Source organism: Tympanuchus pallidicinctus, unplaced genomic scaffold, assembly GCF_026119805.1.
Source record: "Tympanuchus pallidicinctus isolate F22 unplaced genomic scaffold, pur_lepc_1.0 scaffold1, whole genome shotgun sequence".
Classification (NCBI taxonomy): domain Eukaryota; kingdom Metazoa; phylum Chordata; class Aves; order Galliformes; family Phasianidae; genus Tympanuchus; species Tympanuchus pallidicinctus.
In genome coordinates this window covers 76,428,393-76,437,490 of record NW_026294618.1, presented here as the reverse complement: position 1 = coordinate 76,437,490, position 9,098 = coordinate 76,428,393, and the positions used below count along the sequence as shown (strand labels likewise).

The 9,098-nt window shown below is 39.3% G+C and overlaps 1 long non-coding RNA gene across 1 annotated transcript; it reads right to left on the bottom strand.

Moving 5' to 3' along the window:
• Positions 1 to 3,691: 3,691 nt before the first annotated feature.
• Positions 3,692 to 8,749, bottom strand: LOC128088968 (uncharacterized). The gene is made up of 3 exons (XR_008210427.1): positions 8,706 to 8,749; positions 7,608 to 7,676; positions 3,692 to 4,939 (listed from the first exon to the last, which is right to left on the bottom strand). It is a non-coding gene; the product is annotated as an uncharacterized LOC128088968 (long non-coding RNA).
• Between the last annotated feature and the right edge of the window lie 349 nt (positions 8,750 to 9,098).

The following is a 9,098-nucleotide window of genomic DNA, read 5'->3' as shown; positions in this document are numbered from 1 at the left end:
AGCAGTTCAACATAAGAACTATTAAAAAAAAAATGAACCTGTAACATTTATAAAAATAGCACTTGCTTCTTTGGCATTTACTACACACAATCATCTATGCAAAAAATAAGCGTTGAATCTTAATTGTAACTATATTAGAAATTATAGAGGACCAGGGAGAGCCAAGCAGTAACAAAGCAAATAACAGTATTTGCATTTCATCTCCCCTCAATGAGTTTGTTAACAAAACATGAAGGCCTATACTCCGCAATTAGTAAGAGTCCTCATAATGAAATTCTCATAAATAGCATTATTATAATTACAGTCTATTGACTAGAAGAGGTTTAAGAATATTTAAGAATAAGCAGGCATAGATGAATAAATAAACGCTTGTAATCTTCAAAGGATATAACACCATCAGGTCACACACTCTAAAATCTGAATGGAATTATATCATATAGAGGACATAACAGGAAATTGCTTTCTTCCTTCTGTTGTCAGTACAGAATTCTGTTTTTACAACTGTAGCAACTAGACAAATCAATACATTAGGAAAGGCTTTACAATAAAGGTGTGATAATGGAAGGTTGGGCACAATAGAGAAGTGCTATAAAAGAAAAGAAGATTACTCACCCATATCAGAAGATTTCAGGTTCACAGGGGAAAGCTTCACCAAGGAGGGACCTCCAGAAAGAGATTCTTCCCTAGTGGCAGTCAGCCCTTAAATGAGGTCTGAGAGGTGCAGCCAGACTCCACCCATTCTAGTCACACAGCTGAATTGCCTTCACCTGTGCTGCCAGAGCTGACCAGGTCCTTTCCCCAGGTGCTCAATCAGTACAATCAGGCTGTAACTCAACAGTTACCATACAACATATTCCCAATAGTTTTAAATCAGTGTAGCAATAGATTTCAGAGCTTTGCAGCCCTGAGAGGTTAAAATAATCATCATCATCATCAGAAATGGTCTTACATTTCCCTCTGTTCAGTGTCTTCTCTCAGTACTGACCCTTCAGTACCTCTGAGATATTGAAGTTGAGACAATATCTGGACATGTATGGCAGGAGGATGAGAGACAACTGAAAGAAAAGAGGCTCAAAGTAGATAATAGGGAAAATCTTTTCATTCTGTCATCCAGGCAGTAGGACAGGCTGCCTCACAAGGCTGTGCAGCATGCACCCTTGAAGATTTTCAAGACCCAACTGAGCATCCTGCTCTGACCTGGTCTTGAGTAGGGTGTTGAACTACAGAACTCCAAAGGTCTCCTCCCAGCCTGAATTATCCTATGATCTCATTATATCTCGCTACAGTTGCAAACTACCTGGAATAATCATGTCTACTTCCTTATTTCTTGCATTTTTGAACAGTGTTAACAGTGACAGGGAGAGCTCTGTGTGGTTTTTTATTGTTCAATCAGGAGAATCCATCTGCTCCTGTATGGCCTGTTTCGTTTCCTCAGCAACTTGGTTTCTAGCTTCCCTACAGACAGCTTTGCAGTAAGGCTAGCATTCATTTTAGTGATCACCCACGGCTAACATTTTCCTTTGTAAGAAATGAAGAACACACATTCAGTTCTACCAAATCTCACAGCGTACTTGAAGCCCAAGCCCCTAACGATACTTGATTAAGTTAGAATCTCCATTTTTATTTCTGTTTTTCTGCACGGGCTTTTTGTTAGCCCACACATCTTGAGAGGAAAACTTACAGATATAGGTATAACATATCAACTCATATCCCAGAAGGTATATGCAGCATGTTCTGTTTCCACCTTAGGGTTTTGGTGCCCAGGTTCTGACCTGTAAACGTGTATAGTTAGCAGTAGTGACATTTCCCATACATTTGGGGTCTAGTCTCACCAAGCAAAACATCTGCAGCTAGAACTGTAAAGGAGAACAGGAAAAAGGGAAAGAAATATAGGCAGTAAGAAGCATGCATAACTGCAGATAGACAGGGGAGGCATAATTTATATGCAAAGTAACATTATAACAACTTCGTTTGGCTTTGAGTTTATGAGGTAATAAACAAGCCCTGCAGAAGTCTTCAGAGAGGCATCACCACTCCCCTGGGATGAGGTCGTGGCATTTATTTGCCAGGACTTTATTGTCTCATAAAGCAAAAGCCAAGTGAAGCACAAGCAAAGTATTTCTTGCTCTGTAAAACTGTAATATTGCAGAGTTATTTACTGTGTAGTGGCCCAATTATTTTTGGTCTCCTCACAATGTTAGGTGTTGACATTTGAGAAAAGGAGAGTTGCCATCCTAATTAAGAGAAAAAGACTCTTTCCCTTTTCAAAAAAGTATCTTTCTTACTGAGCTTCTAACTGATACACGGTTTTGATATTCTGACCGCTTCATTTAGGTGCTCTGAATGTGGGACAGAGAAAATAACAATTAAGTTTCAAACTCTGGTATAATCAGAAATCAAACATTTTTAATATGGCAGATTAAGGAGTACTGCCAAGCTAAGGAGCTGAAGGGGTCTGTGTGGGTAGAGAAATCAGTCCTTAAATTATAATCTCAGATGAAGACAATAAGTTAGGAGAATCACATAAAAAAAAAAAAAAAAAAAAAAAAAACACCTTTAATTTGCTGACCCTAGGGCAATATATAGTCAGTACATAAATTTGTGAAAGGAATTATTATTTTTAATGGGCACTGCTGGATTTGTATTCATATGTATTGGCACTGGTGCAGTGGTGTTTTATATTATGCTTTATCAGGGAGCAGGCCATGGGAAATGGTTTCAAACTAAAAGAGAGAGATTTAAATTAGACATTAGGAAGAAATTCTTCTCAATGAGAGTGGTGAGGCCTTGGCACTGCTGCCCAGAGAAGCTGTGGGTACCGCATCCCCGGAGGGGCTTGAGGCCAGTGTGGATGGGGCCCTGGGCAGCCTGAGCTGGAAGGTGACAGCCCTGCCCACAGCAGGAGGGTTGGAACTACATGATCTTTGAAGTCCCTTCCAACCTAAGCCAATCTGTCACTCTGTGATGCTCCATAGTGGATAATGTGGGAAAGATCTGAAGCAGGTATTTTAGTTTGAATTATTTCTGAAGTAAATAATTGGAATTTTAGTACCCCTTCCTCTCATTCTGTGTCTGTGTCCCTTTGCATAGAGAATGAGATAACCATAATGTCCACATACAGCATATGCATGTGTGTATGATGATGCTAACATCTCAGATGTTAGCAACACCAGTAGGGAATGAAAACACAGAAACGAATGTGAAATTAAAGAAAAATCAGAAACAAAGGAAACAAGGGAAATATTAGACAACAAATGACAGAAAGAAGACAAACACGAAAACACCATCATGCAGGAGGTCTATGTTTCAAGCAGTAGGCCACCCAGGGGCCCAACTAGTAACTCATAAAGGTACCGTCCATGAAAGAAGCTAGTTCTGTTTCAAAACAACTGAACTTAAACAGTTTGCTACACAGTAATTACTTTTCTAGTTCTTTGGTTTCTGCACTATGATCACAAATACACTAATGTTTCATTAAAATATTGTATGAAGCACAGTAAAGACACTGAAAAAATGTGACTTCCTATGCTTCAAAACTTCAGTTCCATGTTTCTTTAGGAAATACATTACAGAGAAGCGCTGTCTTGGTTAATATCAGTGAATTCTTGTACTGTAAGTTCCCACAAACAGCTCTTCATAACAAAGTCCACATAAATAAATTACTACCAGTCTTTGGCCTGAACAGAAAATAATAATAATAATAATAAAAAGAAAAAAAAAAAAAAAAAAAAAAAAAGGAAAAAAAAAAAAAGGAAAAGAAAAAAAGGAAAAGAAAAGAGAATAAAAGGAATGCTCTTATCTCCATTCCACAGTTTGAAAGCATTCCCTAAGAGAAGTTTCCAGTTTTCAGTTGTTAAGGCCTGAGTTCTTCATCTCCACTGGAAGGTTTGCATTTTGTTTAAGCCTTTCAGCTTGCATAACCATCCTACACACAGAATATTTGCAGTTTAACATCTGGTCCCAACTATATACATTTTTCCACTTGCAGTATTGCAGTATCCCAGCGCCAATAGTTTCTTAATAATTTATTCCTTTAGCTCATATTCCACCAACAAATCCTGTGGTATATTAACCAAGAAACCATATATTTTTTATTTATTTTTTACAAAAGGTATATACATAACTCTCTAGGCCTGCTTTCATGGTGCAGCCATAGTAAAAAGTACATATCTTGCACTTTATGATCACAGAACTATTGTAAAGTAAAAGGAATAAAATATTAGCCTTACTGGTGTCAGTGCCAAAAACTCTAATTTCAGTATCATCAGGATTTCATCTAGGTTCTCAAACTTCCCAAAGAGAAGGTCTTCAAATGACGAAGTTGTCATCTCTAGCTCATAGAACCAGGTCCAAGGAGAAAGCACTCTTCTTTTTATTTCTACATGATAAACTATTTAAAATCTTACTCTTTACTTCTGCATTCTTGCTCTGGAAAAGGGATGACTTACCTCCTTTTCTATATGATGACTTACTGTCCCTTACAGATACCACAGGTAACTACCTAAAGACAGTTCTGAACAAAATGCCTCCTATTTTAGTGTACTGGTCCACAGTGTCAGAGGTGGATGCTGATGGTAAGGCAGTATAAGAGGAAGGTTTCTGTCAGTATCCTGTTACATGCTGTTGCCCTGTGGCAGAGGGACAGTCTGACAGAATAGCATCTGATATGAAGGCGTGTCTGAAGCAAAGGGGTGCCAGAGAATTCCTCCACATGGGAAAAATTGCACCCACTGACATTAACTGACGTTTGCTGAAAATTTATAGAGACCAAATAGCGGATGCGAGTACAGTGAGGTGGTGGATGACCAGTTTCAGCAGTGGTGTCAGAGATGTGAAAGACAAGCCATGCTCTGAACAGACGTGCACAGCTGTCACACCGCAAAATAAAGGGTGTCTTGATCAGTTCATCCTTGCAAATCTTCGGATTACAACCAGGGATCTGCATACAGAAATGAGTATCAGCACCAATGCATTGGAAACAACAATGGCAATGTTGGAATACATCAACTTCGTAACAGGTGGGTCCCACAAATGCTCACACAAGAAGAGAAGGAATGCCATATACGAGGTTTTCAGGACATATTAAACTTATAGGATGTTGAAGGTGACAGTTTCCTGGATCACGTCGTTACCAGTGATGAAATGTGATGTCACTATTACAAGCTGGAGTCAAAACAGCAGTCCGTGAAGTGGTGACATGAGAACTCTCCACCAAAGAAGTTAAAAACACAGGCCTCGGCGGGTAAAGTGATTTGCAATGTCTTTTGTGATAGGGAAGGGGTGATCCTTCTGGTTTCCCTGGAACCCAGACAAACCATCAACTCCAACTGATGCATTGTGACACTGACTAAGCTGAAGGCTTGAACTTCCAGAGTCAGGCCAGAGAAGACAGCAACTTCTCTCATGCAGCACAATAACACCAAACTCCATACCAGTTTGAAAACTGAGGAGACCATCGCTAATCTTGGCTGGACTGTCCCAGAATGGCCGAGGCGAAAGGGACCTCAAGGATCATGAATCTCCAACCTCCTCACCACAGGCAGGGCCACCAACGTCCACATTTAATACTAGACCAGGCAGCCCAGGGCCCCATCCAACCTGTCCTTGAAGACTCTCCTGGATTATTTGGTGGATATGGTAGATATGGAACCCCATGGGCAACATTTTCCTAGAAATGTTGTTGTGAAACAGGGAGTCACCTCTACTGGTGCAGTTTTTTTATTTTATTTATTTTTATTTTTTGAAGTGTTGCATGGACGTTCTTTGTCATTGCTGGTGAAAATGCATAGCTAATTACGAAAATAAAGAGGAGGCTTTACTTTCAGAGCAACCTACATCATTATAGATAGTTACAGTATCACTACTCAGCTTGCATTTTCCAAGACTTTGGATCTCAAGCCAAGATTTTGGATCCCCTATTTGTATAGAAGTACTGCAGTCCTTCTCTTAAAAATCTTTTGTTTCATATGTGCTGTTGGATGTGGGTGGCCAACTCCACAGACAACACTGCAGGAGAATTTCACAACACAGTGGTGAAAATCCTAGCACAACTCTGTCTCTATCTCCACAGTATTCCTAACTTCTCACAGCAAAAAAATAAAAAGTAGAGTTGTAGTATGCAGAGCTTTGCAGAAGACACCTATAAAAGCAGACCATACTGGAAAGGAGCTTGAAAAACCCTGCTTCCTACTTCATGATCTTAAGTATACCAGAAATATCATCAAAATACAGTCCCCCATTAAGGTTATCTCAGAAAAGAAAGGGTAGTGAGGATACAGACAACCAAGCTTTGAAGTACTCAAAAAGATAAATGGCTCACAATTTATTTTGATTGCTATGTTGTGAAATATTCAAATGGTATCTACCAACATCATTCTTATTAAGAACTGGCCATACAATTTTTCAACTAAGTAAATGTATTTAGATGGGTCCAAGCAGACAGACACAAATACTCTTAAATCTGACAACAAGAACAGTACATAAGACATATATCACACCATAATTTTTTTTAGTACACAGCATTTTTTAATGCAAAAAAAAAAAAATCTTGCAAGATTTGCCATTTATTCATGACACCATAAGAATATAAACAATGCTGACGGGCAGATGGTATATCTCCTTTAGTCCTGCTGATAGGAGAGAGAAATAAACCATCATTCTCACAAGCCCACCTTCAGGTTTGAGAACAAGTATGAAACAAGTACATAAAAGACTGTATAAAGCTTATAAATGGGAAAGAAATATACAAAAACAATGAGTCAGGCCTACCACACTTGGTTCCATCTCTTCAAAAATTGCAAGCAACACCAGAAAGGAAATACATTATCTCAGTTATGCAACTTTCTGTATTTACTCCATCAGATCTGATCTCTGTGGAATTCAAATAGACAAGTGGGGACCCACTAGGCAGCCAAAATCATTTCATTACTGGGACATGGGAAAAAGGAAGAGAAAACAAAGTTTCATAAACTGAATATTTCTGGGCTTTGTTACGGTTGTACTGATATCACAAAAGGCAGAGCAGGTATCTTTTGCCCTTCCGCCATTATATGAGCTCTGAAGCAGCAAAATCCTGTTTTCTCAGCAATAGCTGAGCAGATAGGAACTCAAAAAATGCATTAGAGCACAGAATTTAAAGATGTGTACACCGTGAGAAGCACTTTCTTGAATACAAACCATGCTTTCAAGATTCACACTTCTGACTCAAAATAGGAAAATCCCTGCTCAGCATAAGATATCAAAGGGCTTCTTCCTCATTGACAGAGATTTTAAGCAAGCAGCCAATCTGTGCCAATCACTAGCCTTATTCCAATTTAGAAAAAAAAGAGTTTTCACAAATGAACATAAGTTGGCTGCCAGTAAAAACAGTAGGAAGAATTCTAAATACATCAATTTTCTGTCAGGATTTTTACAAACTCTTCCAGTGTTTCAGCTTTCTCCAACTGATGTGTTACAAGCTTCTCATGACAAGAGAGCGTGTAAAAATTGCATGGCTCTGCCTCCGCGTTGCACAGAGAAGACAGCTTCAAAACACAACACTTTCACAAATAAAAGGAACTCTGAACATGAAATTATTAGCGTTCCTATGACAGCATACAAAAGCTTACCTCATGCTTCAAATCCCACTCTGTTGGGTGTTGTACAAAGATGAGAAGAGGCAGTTCTTTGAGGAAGACCTGAGGGAAACAGTTGTTCAAATTTCACCCAGCAAGGGAGGAGAACCTGGTCTGGCCATGTGTAGACTTGACTTCTTATCTGGCTCACCAGCCACTAGAATGATCTATCCTTCACAAGCTTTAAAAGCTTTTACAAGTCTTCAAAAAGTTATCTTTACATTTTGCAGATGTAGGCCCAGTTGCATGCCACCTTATCAGATTCTTAAATACCTCCATGTTGGGACAGCTGTTTGGGCACTTTGGTAGCCTACGGAGGGAGAAGGGACCCTCAAGGAGACTGTTCATATCTTAGGTGACCTAAACTAGATCAGATTGCTATCAGTCCCTGAGGAGCTTTTCACACCAGAGGAAGACATTTTATCAACTTCTGCTTGGAATTAAGATGCCAGTGATTGATTGTGTTTATGCCTCAACAATACCAAGTAATCATAGGATAGGATTCTCACATTTTCTATTGCCCCCTAAAACAAATCTCCCTGGAGCATGCAAAAATGCAGCTTCTCTAAGAGTACACAAAAAGAAAGCAAAAAGATTTTATATATGTAAACATATATTTAAGTTCTGGCTTTTTTTTTTTTTTTTTGCCTTGCAAACTGCTAACTCCTTAAAGAAAAATATCACAAGTAAAAGCCTAATTGGATAGGAATAATGTAGAGACACAGCAAGTGAGATCAAGACCAGACTCTTTAGCAGGGCCTATGACGATAGCACAAGGAGAAACCATTTCAAGCTCAAAGAGGGGTAGATTTAGGTTACATATAACGAAAAAACATCTTTTACAAGGAGGGTAGTGAGGCATGGAACAGATTGCCAGTGATACACTTGATGCCCTGCGCCTGGGGACTTTCAAGGTGAGGCTGGATCAGACCCTGAGCCACCTGATCTAGCTGTAGTGTCCCTACTCATTGCAGGGGAGTTGGATTATTTGGTGTGTAGTCAATGAATATAAAGATGTTATAATTATGAAATAAACAAGGGAGTTTGGCAAACAAATTATAATAACAAAAAGAGAATAGATAGAAAACTTACCCTTGTCCTGGGCTCATCACAAAACTCCAGAGGAAGGATCTCCAGAAGAGATCCTGTCCTCCTGGTAGTCAGTTCTTAAATGGGTCCAGGAGAGGTGCAGCCAAGCTCCACCCCTTCCAGCAGCACAGGTGAATTGCCTTCACCCCCTATGAGCTCCTGTGGCTGACTCATTGCTTGCCTCAGGTGATCAGTCAAAGGTTCAGCCTGTGATTCAACAGTTCCCATACAAACAGCCTTCAGAGATTCCTTCCAACTCTAAGGATGCTATGATTCTAAGATTTTCTCCTGTTTATTTCTCTATATTCAGAAAGATACATGTCTCTTGGACAAGATCCATTAGATCTCTTTTTCACGTATCATTGTACAAGATTTGGGACCTTTTTCTGGGACCTG